The sequence below is a fragment of the Lonchura striata genome, unplaced genomic scaffold, assembly GCF_046129695.1.
Source record: "Lonchura striata isolate bLonStr1 unplaced genomic scaffold, bLonStr1.mat Scaffold_91, whole genome shotgun sequence".
NCBI lineage: Eukaryota > Metazoa > Chordata > Aves > Passeriformes > Estrildidae > Lonchura > Lonchura striata.
In genome coordinates this window covers 19,318-42,436 of record NW_027461190.1, presented here as the reverse complement: position 1 = coordinate 42,436, position 23,119 = coordinate 19,318, and positions in this window count along the sequence as shown.

The following is a 23,119-nucleotide window of genomic DNA, read 5'->3' as shown; positions in this document are numbered from 1 at the left end:
GCTGATTGAAGCTGGATCTGAGGAAGCTGCTCTTTGCCACTGAGGGTGCTGAGGCACTGGCCCAGGCTGTGGATGCCCCATCCTTGGGAACAGGGCTCTGAGCACCATGCTCTGGGGGAACGTTGCTAAGCATGGAACCAAAGGCTCTCTAGCTCAATGGTCATGTCACAATCCATGTCCCATCTGGAACTGCCAGCAGCCAGCAAGCAGCACAACACAACCGCTGGCCCTGGGCTCAGCACACGCTGCACGCTGCTCCTGCTGCTCCTGTCACCCTTCTTGTTCCTGCCCAGATAGCTCATCTCTTCAGTCTCCAAAGCTGCCTAAGGCCTGGATTGTGTCATCCATCCCTGCAGGATGCTGACATTTGTCCTGAGGAAGGTACGGTGCCATTCCATGGAGGTGGATCCCCCCAGCTGCCCGGGTGGGCTGGAGTTCTGGGGGGATGGGGTGGGACAGGGACCCCACTCTGAGGTTTTGCTACCTCTGCAGGCTGTGGCAGGCACAGAGGACAAGATGGAGGTGGACACACAAACTGATAGAGAGGAGAAGATGGAAGTGGAGGGAGAAAAGACAGGAGAGGAAGAGATGGAGGTGGACACAGAAATTGATATGGAGGAGGAGATGGAGGTGGATGGAGAGCAGACTGGAGAGGAAGAGATGGAGGTGGATGTGGATGTGGAAGAGGAGATGGACGTGGACATGGAAGAGTACACCGAGGACATGGACATAGATGAAAAAGATGAAGAGGAGGCCATGGTCCTGGGATGAAGACCGATGCCAGCAGCAGGACAGGCATGTGGTCCCCACAGGCAGAGTGGGTTCCCTGCAGCCAGGCTGGGGCGGGGCTGGGCTGGGTGGTCTCTGCTCAGGCCCGTGGTACCCAGTGCATTGGATTCTGGTGGCCATGCCCAGTCCTGTGCTTGCTTTGGGCCACACAAGCCCCATGCCAGTGCCTGGGGCCCAGCCCCCAGACCAAGCCAGCCTCAGCTCTGGCAGCAGAGTCCCACTGTGCCAGCCTGGGGACACACGGAAGAGCCCTCTGTGCCTGACTGCAGTGACCATGGCACCTGCTTTTCTTCCTGGAGTGATGGAGATACCAGACAGAGATGCCACCCTTTTGTACATAGTTTTTACAGTTTGTTGTTGACTTTAGGATATAGGTTTTAGGGCTTTGTTTTGTCTTCTGTAAATACATTTCAGATATTGTTGTTAGATATGTTCTTAGGTATATACCTTCTATAAACTGTTGTTATTACAAATATTCTTACAAATCTAGATGTGTTCTGTGTTTTCATTGCTGTTCTTCTGTAAATAAACAACCGTGATTTTTCCCACCCCAGTTCTCTTTCCATTTGCTTCAGGCACAGGCTGTATTGGCCAAGTTGCGGTTTCCACTTGCTCCAGGTTCCCAGGGCTGGAGGTTCATGGGGGAGCTGGCACAGCCACCCCAGGAGTGGTTGTCCCACTCAGACGGTCCCGCTGACAGAGGTCACTGTCTCCTTGCAGTCTCTCTGGACACACTGGGTAGCTGCAGGGGCAAATCCCAGCGTGCCCTGTCCCACGGGATCCCATGTTGGGACTCAATGTCCCAGCCAGGGTGAGCACTGCTTGTGGCCCTGGGCTCAGCATGGCAGGCCTGGTGCTCACACCAGTGCAGACTTCAAGCTGGCCATGCACAGCTCCGTGTTTCTCCCAAAAATATCACTGCTGCAGCACCTGGGATTCCCCAGTGCTCGGCTTTTTATCCCCACTGCATGGAGGATCACATGGCAGGGCAAAGGATGGATCCCATGTGGCATCCAAGCTGTCCTGATCCAGGCTGGGCACAGCCTGATGAACGATGAACACATCTCGCAGGGACATGGAAACGTCCCCTGAAAACCCAGTTCAGGGAGAGCCTGAGCTCTTTTGTGGCTCTAGGCAGGAAGATGCTGAGGATCTCCCAGAGAGGCTCAGCAGGCAGTAGGATTGTGCCTGCATCTCGCTCTGGACATGCCAGTGGCTCAAGTGAGAGCTGTGGGAATGATTTAGAATGCACTGAGAGGAGCCACAGTCCTGCACGGCTCTTACATCAGGAGCAAAGAGCAGCCTGGAGGCTGGGGAAGGCTGGAGCTGTACCACTGTGTGCTCATCCCCCACCTTCATGGGGAGCTGCCCCCAGAGTTGCTATGTACCACTTTTATGGTTCTCCTGTTGGGTGTATTTTGGAGCAGCTGTTATCTGTGGCTTTTTACGGTGATCCCGTGGAAAGCAGCCACTTGCCTGCTGTGATGAACTCAAAACTAATACTAATACCTCATTCCCTTTGGTTTTATTTGGATTTTTTAAATCTATTTGTTTGATTGGTTTGCGTGGGTTTGTTTGTTTCTGGGTTTTGTCTGTTTTGGTTTGAGTTTTTTGTTTGCTTTTTCATAAGACTCAGGTGAAGTTGGCAAAGCCAAAGTCAAGAGAATGTACACCAGGCTTGACTTTCCAGAAATTACTTTTGGCTGGGTTTAATGGAAACCTCCAGGCTCAGGATCACCAGTACTTTGGCAGGTTTTGCTCTGCAACATCAGTCTGCCCAGACTCTGCTCGGTGTTTCACAAATGGAGAAGACAATGGATATTGTGCCAAGCTTCCTTTCAAACAGCCAAAACTGCAACTGCATGAGAGAAAAAAAGAAAAAAACAGAGACTATATTCACCAATTAGTGCAGAACCAGTGTCCCACTGTTTTGGCCTCCACTGTTATTAATTTTCTACATTGAGAGGCAAAGCTGGGCCTAAAGCTTCCATCTCTCTGTTCCTGATGCCATTTGACTCCAGCCTGGACTCCCCCTGATCACACTGCCTGCTGTCCACGTGGCACTGGGGATGCGCAGCCTGGAAAGAGGAGACCCTGGGGAGGCCTCACTGCAGCTCTGCAGCACTGCAAGGGTGCCACAAGAAAGACTGGGACAGAGTGTTCCACAGGGCCTGTGGCACCAGGACAAGGGGGGACGGCTTTCAGCTGCTGGAGGCTGATTGAAGTTGGATCTGAGGAAGCTGCTCTTTGCCACTGAGGGTGCTGAGGCACTGGCCCAGGCTGTGGATGCCCCATCCTTGGGAACAGGGCTCTGAGCACCATGCTCTGGGGGAACGTTGCTAAGCATGGAACCAAAGGCTCTCTAGCTCAATGGTCATGTCACAATCCATGTCCCATCTGGAACTGCCAGCAGCCAGCAAGCAGCACAACACAACCGCTGGCCCTGGGCTCAGCACACGCTGCACGCTGCTCCTGCTGCTCCTGTCACCCTTCTTGTTCCTGCCCAGATAGCTCATCTCTTCAGTCTCCAAAGCTGCCTAAGGCCTGGATTGTGTCATCCATCCCTGCAGGATGCTGACATTTGTCCTGAGGAAGGTACGGTGCCATTCCATGGAGGTGGATCCCCCCAGCTGCCCGGGTGGGCTGGAGTTCTGGGGGGATGGGGTGGGACAGGGACCCCACTCTGAGGTTTTGCTACCTCTGCAGGCTGTGGCAGGCACAGAGGACAAGATGGAGGTGGACACACAAACTGATAGAGAGGAGAAGATGGAAGTGGAGGGAGAAAAGACAGGAGAGGAAGAGATGGAGGTGGACACAGAAATTGATATGGAGGAGGAGATGGAGGTGGATGGAGAGCAGACTGGAGAGGAAGAGATGGAGGTGGATGTGGATGTGGAAGAGGAGATGGACGTGGACATGGAAGAGTACACCGAGGACATGGACATAGATGAAAAAGATGAAGAGGAGGCCATGGTCCTGGGATGAAGACCGATGCCAGCAGCAGGACAGGCATGTGGTCCCCACAGGCAGAGTGGGTTCCCTGCAGCCAGGCTGGGGCGGGGCTGGGCTGGGTGGTCTCTGCTCAGGCCCGTGGTACCCAGTGCATTGGATTCTGGTGGCCATGCCCAGTCCTGTGCTTGCTTTGGGCCACACAAGCCCCATGCCAGTGCCTGGGGCCCAGCCCCCAGACCAAGCCAGCCTCAGCTCTGGCAGCAGAGTCCCACTGTGCCAGCCTGGGGACACACGGAAGAGCCCTCTGTGCCTGACTGCAGTGACCATGGCACCTGCTTTTCTTCCTGGAGTGATGGAGATACCAGACAGAGATGCCACCCTTTTGTACATAGTTTTTACAGTTTGTTGTTGACTTTAGGATATAGGTTTTAGGGCTTTGTTTTGTCTTCTGTAAATACATTTCAGATATTGTTGTTAGATATGTTCTTAGGTATATACCTTCTATAAACTGTTGTTATTACAAATATTCTTACAAATCTAGATGTGTTCTGTGTTTTCATTGCTGTTCTTCTGTAAATAAACAACCGTGATTTTTCCCACCCCAGTTCTCTTTCCATTTGCTTCAGGCACAGGCTGTATTGGCCAAGTTGCGGTTTCCACTTGCTCCAGGTTCCCAGGGCTGGAGGTTCATGGGGGAGCTGGCACAGCCACCCCAGGAGTGGTTGTCCCACTCAGACGGTCCCGCTGACAGAGGTCACTGTCTCCTTGCAGTCTCTCTGGACACACTGGGTAGCTGCAGGGGCAAATCCCAGCGTGCCCTGTCCCACGGGATCCCATGTTGGGACTCAATGTCCCAGCCAGGGTGAGCACTGCTTGTGGCCCTGGGCTCAGCATGGCAGGCCTGGTGCTCACACCAGTGCAGACTTCAAGCTGGCCATGCACAGCTCCGTGTTTCTCCCAAAAATATCACTGCTGCAGCACCTGGGATTCCCCAGTGCTCGGCTTTTTATCCCCACTGCATGGAGGATCACATGGCAGGGCAAAGGATGGATCCCATGTGGCATCCAAGCTGTCCTGATCCAGGCTGGGCACAGCCTGATGAACGATGAACACATCTCGCAGGGACATGGAAACGTCCCCTGAAAACCCAGTTCAGGGAGAGCCTGAGCTCTTTTGTGGCTCTAGGCAGGAAGATGCTGAGGATCTCCCAGAGAGGCTCAGCAGGCAGTAGGATTGTGCCTGCATCTCGCTCTGGACATGCCAGTGGCTCAAGTGAGAGCTGTGGGAATGATTTAGAATGCACTGAGAGGAGCCACAGTCCTGCACGGCTCTTACATCAGGAGCAAAGAGCAGCCTGGAGGCTGGGGAAGGCTGGAGCTGTACCACTGTGTGCTCATCCCCCACCTTCATGGGGAGCTGCCCCCAGAGTTGCTATGTACCACTTTTATGGTTCTCCTGTTGGGTGTATTTTGGAGCAGCTGTTATCTGTGGCTTTTTACGGTGATCCCGTGGAAAGCAGCCACTTGCCTGCTGTGATGAACTCAAAACTAATACTAATACCTCATTCCCTTTGGTTTTATTTGGATTTTTTAAATCTATTTGTTTGATTGGTTTGCGTGGGTTTGTTTGTTTCTGGGTTTTGTCTGTTTTGGTTTGAGTTTTTTGTTTGCTTTTTCATAAGACTCAGGTGAAGTTGGCAAAGCCAAAGTCAAGAGAATGTACACCAGGCTTGACTTTCCAGAAATTACTTTTGGCTGGGTTTAATGGAAACCTCCAGGCTCAGGATCACCAGTACTTTGGCAGGTTTTGCTCTGCAACATCAGTCTGCCCAGACTCTGCTCGGTGTTTCATAAATGGAGAAGACAATGGATATTGTGCCAAGCTTCCTTTCAAACAGCCAAAACTGCAACTGCATGAGAGAAAAAAAGAAAAAAACAGAGACTATATTCACCAATTAGTGCAGAACCAGTGTCCCACTGTTTTGGCCTCCACTGTTATTAATTTTCTACATTGAGAGGCAAAGCTGGGCCTAAAGCTTCCATCTCTCTGTTCCTGATGCCATTTGACTCCAGCCTGGACTCCCCCTGATCACACTGCCTGCTGTCCACGTGGCACTGGGGATGCGCAGCCTGGAAAGAGGAGACCCTGGGGAGGCCTCACTGCAGCTCTGCAGCACTGCAAGGGTGCCACAAGAAAGACTGGGAAAGAGTGTTCCACAGGGCCTGTGGCACCAGGACAAGGGGGGACGGCTTTCAGCTGCTGGAGGCTGATTGAAGTTGGATCTGAGGAAGCTGCTCTTTGCCACTGCGGCTGCTGAGGCACTGGCCCAGGCTGTGGATGCCCCATCCTTGGGAACAGGGCTCTGAGCACCATGCTCTGGGGGAACGTTGCTAAGCATGGAACCAAAGGCTCTCTAGCTCAATGGTCATGTCACAATCCATGTCCCATCTGGAACTGCCAGCAGCCAGCAAGCAGCACAACACAGCCGTTGGCCCTGGGCTCAGCACACGCTGCACGCTGCTCCTGCTGCTCCTGTCACCCTTCTTGTTCCTGCCCAGATAGCTCATCTCTTCAGTCTCCAAAGCTGCCTAAGGCCTGGATTGTGTCATCCATCCCTGCAGGATGCTGACATTTGTCCTGAGGAAGGTACGGTGCCATTCCATGGAGGTGGATCCCCCCAGCTGCCCGGGTGGGCTGGAGTTCTGGGGGGATGGGGTGGGACAGGGACCCCACTCTGAGGTTTTGCTACCTCTGCAGGCTGTGGCAGGCAGAGAGGACAAGATGGAGGTGGACACACAAACTGATAGAGAGGAGAAGATGGAAGTGGAGGGAGAAAAGACAGGAGAGGAAGAGATGGAGGTGGACACAGAAATTGATATGGAGGAGGAGATGGAGGTGGATGGAGAGCAGACTGGAGAGGAAGAGATGGAGGTGGATGTGGATGTGGAAGAGGAGATGGACGTGGACATGGAAGAGTACACCGAGGACATGGACATAGATGAAAAAGATGAAGAGGAGGCCATGGTCCTGGGATGAAGACCGATGCCAGCAGCAGGACAGGCATGTGGTCCCCACAGGCAGAGTGGGTTCCCTGCAGCCAGGCTGGGGCGGGGCTGGGCTGGGTGGTCTCTGCTCAGGCCCGTGGTACCCAGTGCCTTGGATTCTGGTGGCCATGCCCAGTCCTGATCTTGCTTTGGGCCACACAAGCCCCATGGCAGTGCCTGGGGCCCAGCCCCCAGACCCAGCCAGCCTCAGCTCTGGCAGCAGAGTCCCACTGTGCCAGCCTGGGGACACACGGAAGAGCCCTCTGTGCCTGACTGCAGTGACCATGGCACCTGCTTTTCTTCCTGGAGTGATGGAGATACCAGACAGAGATGCCACCCTTTTGTACATAGTTTTTACAGTTTGTTGTTGACTTTAGGATATAGGTTTTAGGGCTTTGTTTTGTCTTCTGTAAATACATTTCAGATATTGTTGTTAGATATGTTCTTAGGTATATACCTTCTATAAACTGTTGTTATTACAAATATTCTTACAAATCTAGATGTGTTCTGTGTTTTCATTGCTGTTCTTCTGTAAATAAACAATCGTGATTTTTCCCACCCCAGTTCTCTTTCCATTTGCTTCAGGCACAGGCTGTATTGGCCAAGTTGCGGTTTCCACTTGCTCCAGGTTCCCAGGGCTGGAGGTTCATGGGGGAGCTGGCACAGCCACCCCAGGAGTGGTTGTCCCACTCAGACGGTCCCGCTGACAGAGGTCACTGTCTCCTTGCAGTCTCTCTGGACACACTGGGTAGCTGCAGGGGCAAATCCCAGCGTGCCCTGTCCCACGGGATCCCATGCTGGGACTCAATGTCCCAGCCAGGGTGAGCACTGCTTGTGGCCCTGGGCTCAGCATGGCAGGCCTGGTGCTCACACCAGTGCAGACTTCAAGCTGGCCATGCACGGCTCCGTGTTTCTCCCAAAAATATCACTGCTGCAGCACCTGGGATTCCCCAGTGCTCGGCTTTTTATCCCCACTGCATGGAGGATCACATGGCAGGGCAAAGGATGGATCCCATGTGGCATCCAAGCTGTCCTGATCCAGGCTGGGCACAGCCTGATGAACGATGAACACATCTCGCAGGGACATGGAAACGTCCCCTGAAAACCCAGTTCAGGGAGAGCCTGAGCTCTTTTGTGGCTCTAGGCAGGAAGATGCTGAGGATCTCCCAGAGAGGCTCAGCAGGCAGTAGGATTGTGTCTGCATCTCGCTCTGGACATGCCAGTGGCTCAAGTGAGAGCTGTGGGAATGATTTAGAATGCACTGAGAGGAGCCACAGTCCTGCACGGCTCTTACATCAGGAGCAAAGAGCAGCCTGGAGGCTGGGGAAGGCTGGAGCTGTACCACTGTGTGCTCATCCCCCACCTTCATGGGGAGCTGCCCCCAGAGTTGCTATGTACCACTTTGATGGTTCTCCTGTTGGGTGTATTTTGGAGCAGCTGTTATCTGTGGCTTTTTACGGTGATCCCGTGGAAAGCAGCCACTTGCCTGCTGTGATGAACTCAAAACTAATACTAATACCTCATTCCCTTTGGTTTTATTTGGATTTTTTAAATCTATTTGTTTGATTGGTTTGCGTGGGTTTGTTTGTTTCTGGGTTTTGTCTGTTTTGGTTTGAGTTTTTGGTTTGCTTTTTCATAAGACTCAGGTGAAGTTGGCAAAGCCAAAGTCAAGAGAATGTACACCAGGCTTGACTTTCCAGAAATTACTTTTGGCTGGGTTTAATGGAAACCTCCAGGCTCAGGATCACCAGTACTTTGGCAGGTTTTGCTCTGCAACATCAGTCTGCCCAGACTCTGCTCGGTGTTTCACAAATGGAGAAGACAATGGATATTGTGCCAAGCTTCCTTTCAAACAGCCAAAACTGCAACTGCATGAGAGAAAAAAAGAAAAAAACAGAGACTATATTCACCAATTAGTGCAGAACCAGTGTCCCACTGTTTTGGCCTCCACTGTTATTAATTTTCTACATTGAGAGGCAAAGCTGGGCCTAAAGCTTCCATCTCTCTGTTCCTGATGCCATTTGACTCCAGCCTGGACTCCCCCTGATCACACTGCCTGCTGTCCACGTGGCACTGGGGATGCTCAGCCTGCAAAGAGGAGACCCTGGGGAGGCCTCACTGCAGCTCTGCAGCACTGCAAGGGTGCCACAAGAAAGACTGGGACAGAGTGTTCCACAGGGCCTGTGGCAACAGGACAAGGCGGGAGGGCTTTCACCTGCAGGAGGCTGATTGAAGCTGGATCTGAGGAAGCTGCTCTTTGCCACTGAGGGTGCTGAGGCACTGGCCCAGGCTGTGGATGCCCCATCCTTGGGAACAGGGCTCTGAGCACCATGCTCTGGGGGAACGTTGCTAAGCATGGAACCAAAGGCTCTCTAGCTCAATGGTCATGTCACAATCCATGTCCCATCTGGAACTGCCAGCAGCCAGCAAGCAGCACAACACAACCGCTGGCCCTGGGCTCAGCACACGCTGCACGCTGCTCCTGCTGCTCCTGTCACCCTTCTTGTTCCTGCCCAGATAGCTCATCTCTTCAGTCTCCAAAGCTGCCTAAGGCCTGGATTGTGTCATCCATCCCTGCAGGATGCTGACATTTGTCCTGAGGAAGGTACGGTGCCATTCCATGGAGGTGGATCCCCCCAGCTGCCCGGGTGGGCTGGAGTTCTGGGGGGATGGGGTGGGACAGGGACCCCACTCTGAGGTTTTGCTACCTCTGCAGGCTGTGGCAGGCACAGAGGACAAGATGGAGGTGGACACACAAACTGATAGAGAGGAGAAGATGGAAGTGGAGGGAGAAAAGACAGGAGAGGAAGAGATGGAGGTGGACACAGAAATTGATATGGAGGAGGAGATGGAGGTGGATGGAGAGCAGACTGGAGAGGAAGAGATGGAGGTGGATGTGGATGTGGAAGAGGAGATGGACGTGGACATGGAAGAGTACACCGAGGACATGGACATAGATGAAAAAGATGAAGAGGAGGCCATGGTCCTGGGATGAAGACCGATGCCAGCAGCAGGACAGGCATGTGGTCCCCACAGGCAGAGTGGGTTCCCTGCAGCCAGGCTGGGGCGGGGCTGGGCTGGGTGGTCTCTGCTCAGGCCCGTGGTACCCAGTGCATTGGATTCTGGTGGCCATGCCCAGTCCTGTGCTTGCTTTGGGCCACACAAGCCCCATGCCAGTGCCTGGGGCCCAGCCCCCAGACCAAGCCAGCCTCAGCTCTGGCAGCAGAGTCCCACTGTGCCAGCCTGGGGACACACGGAAGAGCCCTCTGTGCCTGACTGCAGTGACCATGGCACCTGCTTTTCTTCCTGGAGTGATGGAGATACCAGACAGAGATGCCACCCTTTTGTACATAGTTTTTACAGTTTGTTGTTGACTTTAGGATATAGGTTTTAGGGCTTTGTTTTGTCTTCTGTAAATACATTTCAGATATTGTTGTTAGATATGTTCTTAGGTATATACCTTCTATAAACTGTTGTTATGACAAATATTCTTACAAATCTAGATGTGTTCTGTGTTTTCATTGCTGTTCTTCTGTAAATAAACAACCGTGATTTTTCCCACCCCAGTTCTCTTTCCATTTGCTTCAGGCACAGGCTGTATTGGCCAAGTTGCGGTTTCCACTTGCTCCAGGTTCCCAGGGCTGGAGGTTCATGGGGGAGCTGGCACAGCCACCCCAGGAGTGGTTGTCCCACTCAGACGGTCCCGCTGACAGAGGTCACTGTCTCCTTGCAGTCTCTCTGGACACACTGGGGAGCTGCAGGGGCAAATCCCAGCGTGCCCTGTCCCACGGGATCCCATGTTGGGACTCAATGTCCCAGCCAGGGTGAGCACTGCTTGTGGCCCTGGGCTCAGCATGGCAGGCCTGGTGCTCACACCAGTGCAGACTTCAAGCTGGCCATGCACAGCTCCGTGTTTCTCCCAAAAATATCACTGCTGCAGCACCTGGGATTCCCCAGTGCTCGGCTTTTTATCCCCACTGCATGGAGGATCACATGGCAGGGCAAAGGATGGATCCCATGTGGCATCCAAGCTGTCCTGATCCAGGCTGGGCACAGCCTGATGAACGATGAACACATCTCGCAGGGACATGGAAACGTCCCCTGAAAACCCAGTTCAGGGAGAGCCTGAGCTCTTTTGTGGCTCTAGGCAGGAAGATGCTGAGGATCTCCCAGAGAGGCTCAGCAGGCAGTAGGATTGTGCCTGCATCTCGCTCTGGACATGCCAGTGGCTCAAGTGAGAGCTGTGGGAATGATTTAGAATGCACTGAGAGGAGCCACAGTCCTGCACGGCTCTTACATCAGGAGCAAAGAGCAGCCTGGAGGCTGGGGAAGGCTGGAGCTGTAGCACTGTGTGCTCATCCCCCACCTTCATGGGGAGCTGCCCCCAGAGTTGCTATGTACCACTTTTATGGTTCTCCTGTTGGGTGTATTTTGGAGCAGCTGTTATCTGTGGCTTTTTACGGTGATCCCGTGGAAAGCAGCCACTTGCCTGCTGTGATGAACTCAAAACTAATACTAATACCTCATTCCCTTTGGTTTTATTTGGATTTTTTAAATCTATTTGTTTGATTGGTTTGCGTGGGTTTGTTTGTTTCTGGGTTTTGTCTGTTTTGGTTTGAGTTTTTGGTTTGCTTTTTCATAAGACTCAGGTGAAGTTGGCAAAGCCAAAGTCAAGAGAATGTACACCAGGCTTGACTTTCCAGAAATTACTTTTGGCTGGGTTTAATGGAAACCTCCAGGCTCAGGATCACCAGTACTTTGGCAGGTTTTGCTCTGCAACATCAGTCTGCCCAGACTCTGCTCGGTGTTTCACAAATGGAGAAGACAATGGATATTGTGCCAAGCTTCCTTTCAAACAGCCAAAACTGCAACTGCATGAGAGAAAAAAAGAAAAAAACAGAGACTATATTCACCAATTAGTGCAGAACCAGTGTCCCACTGTTTTGACCTCCACTGTTATTAATTTTCTACATTGAGAGGCAAAGCTGGGCCTAAAGCTTCCATCTCTCTGTTCCTGATGCCATTTGACTCCAGCCTGGACTCCCCCTGATCACACTGCCTGCTGTCCACGTGGCACTGGGGATGCTCAGCCTGCAAAGAGGAGACCCTGGGGAGGCCTCACTGCAGCTCTGCAGCACTGCAAGGGTGCCACAAGAAAGACTGGGACAGAGTGTTCCACAGGGCCTGTGGCAACAGGACAAGGCGGGAGGGCTTTCACCTGCAGGAGGCTGATTGAAGCTGGATCTGAGGAAGCTGCTCTTTGCCACTGAGGGTGCTGAGGCACTGGCCCAGGCTGTGGATGCCCCATCCTTGGGAACAGGGCTCTGAGCACCATGCTCTGGGGGAACGTTGCTAAGCATGGAACCAAAGGCTCTCTAGCTCAATGGTCATGTCACAATCCATGTCCCATCTGGAACTGCCAGCAGCCAGCAAGCAGCACAACACAACCGCTGGCCCTGGGCTCAGCACACGCTGCACGCTGCTCCTGCTGCTCCTGTCACCCTTCTTGTTCCTGCCCAGATAGCTCATCTCTTCAGTCTCCAAAGCTGCCTAAGGCCTGGATTGTGTCATCCATCCCTGCAGGATGCTGACATTTGTCCTGAGGAAGGTACGGTGCCATTCCATGGAGGTGGATCCCCCCAGCTGCCCGGGTGGGCTGGAGTTCTGGGGGGATGGGGTGGGACAGGGACCCCACTCTGAGGTTTTGCTACCTCTGCAGGCTGTGGCAGGCAGAGAGGACAAGATGGAGGTGGACACACAAACTGATAGAGAGGAGAAGATGGAAGTGGAGGGAGAAAAGACAGGAGAGGAAGAGATGGAGGTGGACACAGAAATTGATATGGAGGAGGAGATGGAGGTGGATGGAGAGCAGACTGGAGAGGAAGAGATGGAGGTGGATGTGGATGTGGAAGAGGAGATGGACGTGGACATGGAAGAGTACACCGAGGACATGGACATAGATGAAAAAGATGAAGAGGAGCCCATGGTCCTGGGATGAAGACCGATGCCAGCAGCAGGACAGGCATGTGGTCCCCACAGGCAGAGTGGGTTCCCTGCAGCCAGGCTGGGGCGGGGCTGGGCTGGGTGGTCTCTGCTCAGGCCCGTGGTACCCAGTGCATTGGATTCTGGTGGCCATGCCCAGCCTGTCCTGTGCTTGCTTTGGGCCACACAAGCCCCATGCCAGTGCCTGGGGCCCAGCCCCCAGACCCAGCCAGCCTCAGCTCTGGCAGCAGAGTCCCACTGTGCCAGCCTGGGGACACACGGAAGAGCCCTCTGTGCCTGACTGCAGTGACCATGGCACCTGCTTTTCTTCCTGACTGATGGAGATCCCGGACAGAGATGCCACCCTTTTGTACATAGTTTTTACAGTTTGTTGTTGACTTTAGGATATAGGTTTTAGGGCTTTGTTTTGTCTTCTGTAAATACATTTCAGATATTGTTGTTAGATATGTTCTTAGGTATATACCTTCTATAAACTGTTGTTATTACAAATATTCTTACAAATCTAGATGTGTTCTGTGTTTTCATTGCTGTTCTTCTGTAAATAAACAACCGTGATTTTTCCCACCCCAGTTCTCTTTCCATTTGCTTCAGGCACAGGCTGTATTGGCCAAGTTGCGGTTTCCACTTGCTCCAGGTTCCCAGGGCTGGAGGTTCATGGAGGAGCTGGCACAGCCACCCCAGCAGTGGTTGTCCCACTCAGAGGGTCCCGCTGACAGAGGTCACTGTCTCCTTGCAGTCTCTCTGGACACACTGGGTAGCTGCAGGGGCAAATCCCAGCGTGCCCTGTCCCATGGGATCCCATGTTGGGACTCAATGTCCCAGCCAGGGTGAGCTCTGCTTGTGGCCCTGGGTTCAGCATGGCAGGCCTGGTGCTCACACCAGTGCAGACTTCAAGCTGGCCATGCACAGCTCCGTGTTTCTCCCAAAAATATCACTGCTGCAGCACCTGGGATTCCCCAGTGCTCGGCTTTTTATCCCCACTGCATGGAGGATCACATGGCAGGGCAAAGGATGGATCCCATGTGGCATCCAAGATGCCCTGATCCAGGCTGGGCACAGCCTGATGAACGATGAACACATCTCGCAGGGATATGGAAACGTCCCCTGAAAACCCAGTTCAGGGAGAGCCTGAGCTCTTTTGTGGCTCTAGGCAGGAAGATGCTCAGGATCTCCCAGAGAGGCTCAGCAGGCAGTAGGATTGTTCCTGCATCTCGCTCTGGAAATGCCAGTGGCTCAAGTGAGAGCTGTGGGAATGATTTAGAATGCACTGAGAGGAGCCACAGTCCTGCACGGCTCTTACATCAGGAGCAAAGAGCAGCCTGCAGGGTGGGGAAGGCTGGAGCTGTACCACTGTGTGCTCATCCCCCACCTTCATGGGGAGCTGCCCCCAGAGTTGCTATGTACCACTTTTATGGTTCTCCTGTTGGGTGTATTTTGGAGCAGCTGTTATCTGTGGCTTTTTACGGTGATCCCGTGGAAAGCAGCCACTTGCCTGCTGTGATGAACTCAAAACTAATACTAATACCTCATTCCCTTTGGTTTTATTTGGATTTTTTAAATCTATTTGTTTGATTGGTTTGCGTGGGTTTGTTTGTTTCTGGGTTTTGTCTGTTTTGGTTTGAGTTTTTTGTTTGCTTTTTCATAAGACTCAGGTGAAGTTGGCAAAGCCAAAGTCAAGAGAATGTACACCAGGCTTGACTTTCCAGAAATTACTTTTGGCTGGGTTTAATGGAAACCTCCAGGCTCAGGATCACCAGTACTTTGGCAGGTTTTGCTCTGCAACATCAGTCTGCCCAGACTCTGCTCGGTGTTTCACAAATGGAGAAGACAATGGATATTGTGCCAAGCTTCCTTTCAAACAGCCAAAACTGCAACTGCATGAGAGAAAAAAAGAAAAAAACAGAGACTATATTCACCAATTAGTGCAGAACCAGTGTCCCACTGTTTTGACCTCCACTGTTATTAATTTTCTACATTGAGAGGCAAAGCTGGGCCTAAAGCTTCCATCTCTCCGTTCCTGATGCCATTTGACTCCAGCCTGGACTCCCCCTGATCACACTGCCTGCTGTCCACGTGGCACTGGGGATGCTCAGCCTGGAAAGAGGAGACCCTGGGGAGGCCTCACTGCAGCTCTGCAGCACTGCAAGGGTGCCACAAGAAAGACTGGGACAGAGTGTTGCACAGGGCCTGTGGCACCAGGACAAGGGGGGACGGCTTTCAGCTGCAGGAGGCTGATTGAAGCTGGATCTAAGGAAGCTGCTCTTTGCCACTGAGGCTGCTGAGGCACTGGCCCAGGCTGTGGATGCCCCTTTCCTTGGGAACAGGGCTCTGAGCACCATGCTCTGGGGGAACGTTGCTAAGCATGGAACCAAAGGCTCTCTAGCTCAATGGTCATGTCACAATCCATGTCCCATCTGGAACTGCCAGCAGCCAGCAAGCAGCACAACACAACCGCTGGCCCTGGGCTCAGCACACGCTGCACTCTGCTCCCGCTGCTCCTGTCACCCTTCTTGTTCCTGCCCAGATAGCTCATCTCTTCAGTCTCCAAAGCTGCCTAAGGCCTGGATTGTGTCATCCATCCCTGCAGGATGCTGACATTTGTCCTGAGGAAGGTACGGTGCCATTCCATGGAGGTGGATCCCCCCAGCTGCCCGGGTGGGCTGGAGTTCTGGGGGGATGGGGTGGGACAGGGACCCCACTCTGAGGTTTTGCTACCTCTGCAGGCTGTGGCAGGCAGAGAGGACAAGATGGAGGTGGACACACAAACTGATAGAGAGGAGAAGATGGAAGTGGAGGGAGAAAAGACAGGAGAGGAAGAGATGGAGGTGGACACAGAAATTGATATGGAGGAGGAGATGGAGGTGGATGGAGAGCAGACTGGAGAGGAAGAGATGGAGGTGGATGTGGATGTGGAAGAGGAGATGGACGTGGACATGGAAGAGTACACCGAGGACATGGACATAGATGAAAAAGATGAAGAGGAGCCCATGGTCCTGGGATGAAGACCAATGCCAGCAGCAGGACAGGCATGTGGTCCCCACAGGCAGAGTGGGTTCCCTGCAGCCAGGCTGGGGCGGGGCTGGGCTGGGTGGTCTCTGCTCAGGCCCGTGGTACCCAGTGCATTGGATTCTGGTGGCCATGCCCAGCCTGTCCTGTGCTTGCTTTGGGCCACACAAGCCCCATGCCAGTGCCTGGGGCCCAGCCCCCAGACCCAGCCAGCCTCAGCTCTGGCAGCAGAGTCCCACTGTGCCAGCCTGGGGACACACGGAAGAGCCCTCTGTGCCTGACTGCAGTGACCATGGCACCTGCTTTTCTTCCTGACTGATGGAGATCCCGGACAGAGATGCCACCCTTTTGTACATAGTTTTTACAGTTTGTTGTTGACTTTAGGATATAGGTTTTAGGGCTTTGTTTTGTCTTCTGTAAATACATTTCAGATATTGTTGTTAGATATGTTCTTAGGTATATACCTTCTATAAACTGTTGTTATGACAAATATTCTTACAAATCTAGATGTGTTCTGTGTTTTCATTGCTGTTCTTCTGTAAATAAACAACCGTGATTTTTCCCACCCCAGTTCTCTTTCCATTTGCTTCAGGCACAGGCTGTATTGGCCAAGTTGCGGTTTCCACTTGCTCCAGGTTCCCAGGGCTGGAGGTTCATGGAGGAGCTGGCACAGCCACCCCAGCAGTGGTTGTCCCACTCAGAGGGTCCCGCTGACAGAGGTCACTGTCTCCTTGCAGTCTCTCTGGACACACTGGGTAGCTGCAGGGGCAAATCCCAGCGTGCCCTGTCCCATGGGATCCCATGTTGGGACTCAATGTCCCAGCCAGGGTGAGCTCTGCTTGTGGCCCTGGGTTCAGCATGGCAGGCCTGGTGCTCACACCAGTGCAGACTTCAAGCTGGCCATGCACAGCTCCGTGTTTCTCCCAAAAATATCACTGCTGCAGCACCTGGGATTCCCCAGTGCTCGGCTTTTTATCCCCACTGCATGGAGGATCACATGGCAGGGCAAAGGATGGATCCCATGTGGCATCCAAGATGCCCTGATCCAGGCTGGGCACAGCCTGATGAAGGATGAGCACATCTCGCAGGGATATGGAAACGTCCCCTGAAAACCCAGTTCAGGGAGAGCCTGAGCTCTTTTGTGGCTCTAGGCAGGAAGATGCTCAGGATCTCCCAGAGAGGCTCAGCAGGCAGTAGGATTGTTCCTGCGTCTCGCTCTGGAAATGCCAGTGGCTCAAGTGAGAGCTGTGGGAATGATTTAGAATGCACTGAGAGGGGCCACAGTCCTGCACGGCTCTTACATCAGGAGCAAAGAGCAGCCTGGAGGCTGGGGAAGGCTGGAGCTGTACCACTGTGTGCTCATCCCTCACCTTCATGGGGAGCTTCCCCCAGAGTTGCTATGTACCACTTTTATGGTTCTCCTGTTGGGTGTATTTTGGAGCTGCTGTTATCTGTGGCTTTTTACGGTGATCCCGTGGAAAGCAGCCACTTGCCTGCTGTGATGAACTCAAAACTAATACTAATACCTCATTCCCTTTGGTTTTATTTGGATTTTTTAAATCTATTTGTTTGATTGGTTTGCGTGGGTTTGTTTGTTTCTGGGTTTTGTCTGTTTTGGTTTGAGTTTTTTGTTTGCTTTTTCATAAGACTCAGGTGAAGTTGGCAAAGCCAAAGTCAAGAGAATGTACACCAGGCTTGACTTTCCAGAAATTACTTTTGGCTGGGTTTAATGGAAACCTCCAGGCTCAGGATCACCAGTACTTTGGCAGGTTTTGCTCTGCAACATCAGTCTGCCCAGACTCTGCTCGGTGTTTCACAAATGGAGAAGACAATGGATATTGTGCCAAGCTTCCTTTCAAACAGCCAAAACTGCAACTGCATGAGAGAAAAAAAGAAAAAAACAGAGACTATATTCACCAATTAGTGCAGAACCAGTGTCCCACTGTTTTGGCCTCCACTGTTATTAATTTTCTACATTGAGAGGCAAAGCTGGGCCTAAAGCTTCCATCTCTCCATTCCTGATGCCATTTGACTCCAGCCTGGACTCCCCCTGATCACACTGCCTGCTGTCCACGTGGCACTGGGGATGCTCAGTCTGCAAAGAGGAGACCCTGGGGAGGCCTCACTGCAGCTCTGCAGCACTGCAAGGGTGCCACAAGAAAGACTGGGACAGAGTGTTGCACAGGGCCTGTGGCACCAGGACAAGGGGGGACGGCTTTCACCTGCAGGAGGCTGATTGAAGCTGGATCTGAGGAAGCTGCTCTTTGCCACTGAGGGTGCTGAGGCACTGGCCCAGGCTGTGGATGCCCCATCCTTGGGAACAGGGCTCTGAGCACCATGCTCTGGGGGAACGTTGCTAAGCATGGAACCAAAGGCTCTCTAGCTCAATGGTCATGTCACAATCCATGTCCCATCTGGAACTGCCAGCAGCCAGCAAGCAGCACAACACAACCGCTGGCCCTGGGCTCAGCACACGCTGCACGCTGCTCCTGCTGCTCCTGTCACCCTTCTTGTTCCTGCCCAGATAGCTCATCTCTTCAGTCTCCAAAGCTGCCTAAGGCCTGGATTGTGTCATCCATCCCTGCAGGATGCTGACATTTGTCCTGAGGAAGGTACGGTGCCATTCCATGGAGGTGGATCCCCCCAGCTGCCCGGGTGGGCTGGAGTTCTGGGGGGATGGGGTGGGACAGGGACCCCACTCTGAGGTTTTGCTACCTCTGAAGGCTGTGGCAGGCACAGAGGACAAGATGGAGGTGGACACACAAACTGATAGAGAGGAGGAGATGGAAGTGGAGGGAGAAAAGACAGGAGAGGAAGAGATGGAGGTGGACACAGAAATTGATATGGAGGAGGAGATGGAGGTGGATGGAGAGCAGACTGGAGAGGAAGAGATGGAGGTGGATGTGGATGTGGAAGAGGAGATGGACGTGGAAATGGAAGAGTACACCGAGGACATGGACATAGATGAAAAAGATGAAGAGGAGGCCATGGTCCTGGGATGAAGACCGATGCCAGCAGCAGGACAGGCATGTGGTCCCCACAGGCAGAGTGGGTTCCCTGCAGCCAGGCTGGGGCGGGGCTGGGCTGGGTGGTCTCTGCTCAGGCCCGTGGTACCCAGTGCATTGGATTCTGGTGGCCATGCCCAGCCTGTCCTGTGCTTGCTTTGGGCCACACAAGCCCCATGGCAGTGCCTGGGGCCCAGCCCCCAGACCCAGCCAGCCTCAGCTCTGGCAGCAGAGTCCCGCTGTGCCAGCCTGGGGACACAGGGAAGAGCCCTCTGTGCCTGACTGCAGTGACCATGGCACCTGCTTTTCTTCCTGGAGTGATGGAGATACCGGACAGAGATGGCACCCTTTTGTACATAGTTTTTACAGTTTATTGTTGCCTTTAGGATATAGGTTTTAGGGCGTTGTTTTGTCTTCTGTAAATACATTTCAGATATTGTTGTTAGATATGTTCTTAGGTATATACCTTCTATAAACTGTTGTTATTACAAATATTCTTACAAATCTAAATGTGTTCTGTGTTTTCATTGCTGTTCTTCTGTAAATAAACAATCGTGATTTTTCCCACCCCAGTTCTCTTTCCATTTGCTTCAGGCACAGGCAGTATTGGCCAAGTTGCGGTTTCCACTTGCTCCAGGTTCCCAGGGCTGGAGGTTCATGGAGGAGCTGGCACAGCCACCCCAGCAGTGGTTGTCCCACTCAGAGGGTCCCGCTGACAGAGGTCACTGACTCCTTGCAGTCTCTCTGGACACACTGGGTAGCTGCAGGGGCAAATCCCAGCGTGCCCTGTCCCACGGGATCCCATGCTGGGACTCAATGTCCCAGCCAGGGTGAGCACTGCTTGTGGCCTTGGGCTCAGCACGGCAGGCCTGGTGCTCACACCAGTGCAGACTTCAAGCTGGCCATGCACAGCTCCGTGTTTCTCCCAAAAATATCACTGCTGCAGCACCTGGGGTTCCCCAGTGTCGGCTTTTTATCCCTACTGCATGCAGGATCACATGGCAGGGCAAAGGATGGATCCCATGTGGCATCCAAGCTGCCCTGATCCAGGCTGGGCACAGCCTGATGAAGGATGAGCGCATCTCGCAGGGACATGGAAACCTCCCCTGAAAACCCAGTTCAGGGAGAGCCTGAGCTCTTTTGTGGCTCTAGGCAGGAAGATGCTGAGGATCTCCCAGAGAGGCTCAGCAGGCAGTAGGATTGTGCCTGCATCTCGCTCTGGAGATGCCAGTGGCTCAAGTGAGAGCTGTGGGAATGATTTAGAATGCACTGAGAGGGGCCACAGTCCTGCACAGCTCTTACATCAGGAGCAAAGGCAGCCTGGAGGCTGGGGAAGGCTGGAGCTGTACCACTGTGTGCTCATCCCTCACCTTCATGGGGAGCTTCCCCCAGAGTTGCTATGTACCACTTTTATGGTTCTCCCGTTGGGTGTATTTTGGAGCAGCTGTTATCTGTGGCTTTTTATGGTGATCCCAAGGAAAGCAGCCATTTGCCTGCTGTGATGAACTCAAAACTAATACTAACTCCTCATTCCCTTTGGTTTTATTTGGATTTTTAAAATCTATTTGTTTGATTGGTTTGCGTGGGTTTGTTTGTTTCTGGGTTTTGTTGGTTTCGGTTTGAGTTTTTTGTTTGCTTTATTATAAGACTCAGGTGAAGTTGGCATAGCCAAACTCAAGAAAACGTACACTGTTGCCTTCATGGAAGACAACGGCGGCCTGGTTGTAAGGAACAGCACGGCAGCCCAGTCTCCCCTGGGCCACTCGGGCTAATGACACACGCAGGACACCAATGTGGTGGACGGTCGAAAGCGTTTATTATCTTATCTCATGGGTTTAAATAGTCTTGGGGGACTCTGCTACGTCAGGGGGGTGTTGGCAGGGTCTCTAGGGTTAGTCAGGAGTGGAAGACTACTGGATTATGTGTGGTTACATTCTTTGGGGTAATGGATAACATGTTGCAGGGTGAGAGGGGGATGGAGGTCTTTCTTTCCATCACGTCCCGAAATCTTCCGTTCACCTTTCCCTATCTACTACATCTCCCCCCTCCTTTTCATAATAAAAATGAGGTAGTCGTAGATATAGGCACTGGAGTGAGGTACAAACTTGTAACTTGTAAGGAAAAAGGGGTTTGGTAAACCTGAGTAAATCTCGCAAGGTGAGTTTTGAAGGCTTTTGCAACTGACTGTGTTCGCAGTTTTTGGTTTACAGCATTTGTTGCTGGCCCACGAACAGAATGTTCGCCCGTTCTAGACGGGCCTGAACAAACGAGACTAGTTTGTTCTGCAGGCATGGCCCTATGGTAACAGCTGAAAGCAGTATTGCCAGTGGACCTACTAGGGCGGAAATTAAGGTGGTGAGCCAAGGTGATTGATTGAACCAGGATTCGAACTAGCTCTGCTGGGTTTCCCTGTCTCTCTTTCTCTGAGCCAGTCTATCTCGGAGTTCTGCCATGGAGTCTTTAACAACTCCCGTATGATCTGCATAAAAGCAGCATTCCTCTTTCAAAGCTGCACACAGTCCTCCTTGTTGCATGAACAAGAGGTCCAGTCCTCGCCTATTCTGTAAAACTACTTAGGAGATGGATTTCTCGATCCTCTGCAGGTCTTCATCAATGGTCATTTGCAGCTGAGAGAGTCCGTGCTGTTGGGTTGCGATGGCTGAGACACCTGTGGCTGTACCAGCTGCTCCCAGGCCGAGCAGCATTGCGATAGTTAAACCTGTGATTATTTCTCTTTTGTGGAGTCTGTCAGGTTCTTCGAAAAGGTGGTACACTTCTTCATCTGAGTGGTACAGGACCCTAGGAACAATCAGAACTTGGACACAGAAGTCAGTAGAGTCATTAAATTTGGCAAGGAACACACAAGGACTCACTCCGGATCACTGGCAAACCCACATCCCAGATGAGGATGGGACCACCCACTTATTGGTCTTTCTGTTGGGCTTGACAACTTTAGTGCAGAAGTTGCCTTTCTGCTTTGCTAAAGTTGCATTGCTAAAATACTGGCTTTGTCTTGTGATTTGACTCAGGGTGATTCCTCTGCGGGGAGTGTCCCATCTGCACTGGTGGGGGGCACTGGCTGTGGAGTAACTGAAGGGGGTGTCTAAAGCAATGCCTTCGTAGAAAGGGGTTTTAACATCATAACAAAGCCAACAGGAGTTAGTCAGGTTCGGTTTGGTTTCATTTAGGGTTAGAAAGGTAGCTTCTAGCATACGAAAAATTGGGTTTGGATCGGACTCGGCTGTGCGGCTTATCTGGAATACATCTGCATGGCCAGCCGGGGTGTCGGTGACTTTTGGGGGCAAGGTTTTGGGGTGGGTTGTGTTTTTCCCTTTTATTTCTCCCCAGTCGGTAAACTGGGCTGGTTCGTATTGTGACTGCTTTTCGGTGCAGCTTAAAGCTTTACTTGGTTTTGTTTTAAATTGCGTTAGCTCTGTTCCCTTCGTCTTAGAGTCCCAGCCGGATCCCGGCAGCTCTTCCGAGCTGCCGGAGCTGCTGCTGGACTCAGAGTCGGAAGTCGAATGCCAGCGCACTTCCGGGGCTCGGTGCCGTTTTGTGCGGTTCCGACCCCGCTCCTCCCCCCGGGGGTGGCGCCGCTGCCGCCCCCCGGGCTCGCCCTGCCTCCTGCAGGGGTGGGTTTCTCCCTTACATGGTAGCGGCGTCAGGCGCGGCTGCCAATTGGCTCCGAGCCCTCTGCCGCTCTCCTCCTCTTTCTCCCGCACACGCGCATTAGCAAAACTCCGTGCCTCTGGGCTCTTCGCACCGAGAATGCCCGCGCCCGGCCCCTCCCCTTGGCTGCTGGCACCATTTTCAAAGGGGTATGGAGGCGGCGTGGGCAGGATCTCCTCCCGAGCCGCGGCTCCCGCGCCTCTGGCTTCCCCCGCCAGCCTCCGCCAAAAGAGCTCTGCGCGCTGCTGCACCTCCGGTACCGGGTCGCTGCCTGGCGGTGGCGGGGCGGATGGGGAAGCTGCGGATTTTTGGGAGGCTTCCGTGGGGGGCCCCGGGCCCCGGCCCGGGGAGGGGGGTGATACGCCGGGCCCCCCCGGATCCCCGCTCCCGGGCGGATTACCCTCAGGGGTAGTTTGCGTTGCCGCTCCTACGCCTAGCTTGGGGGTAACTAATAAACACGTACGCGCTGCGCTCCATGTCTCCTGCTCTTCTATTGCTCTGCGTAGGGCTTTCTCGACTTTGCCCCATGCCTTAAGGCATTTGCCGCTGCCTGAGGATTTCGTGTCCTCGGCCAGCATGGCTGTGCATTTTTCCCATATCTCCGGATGCAAAACATCCACAGGGCGTTCAATTGCCCCAAGCTCAAGCAGC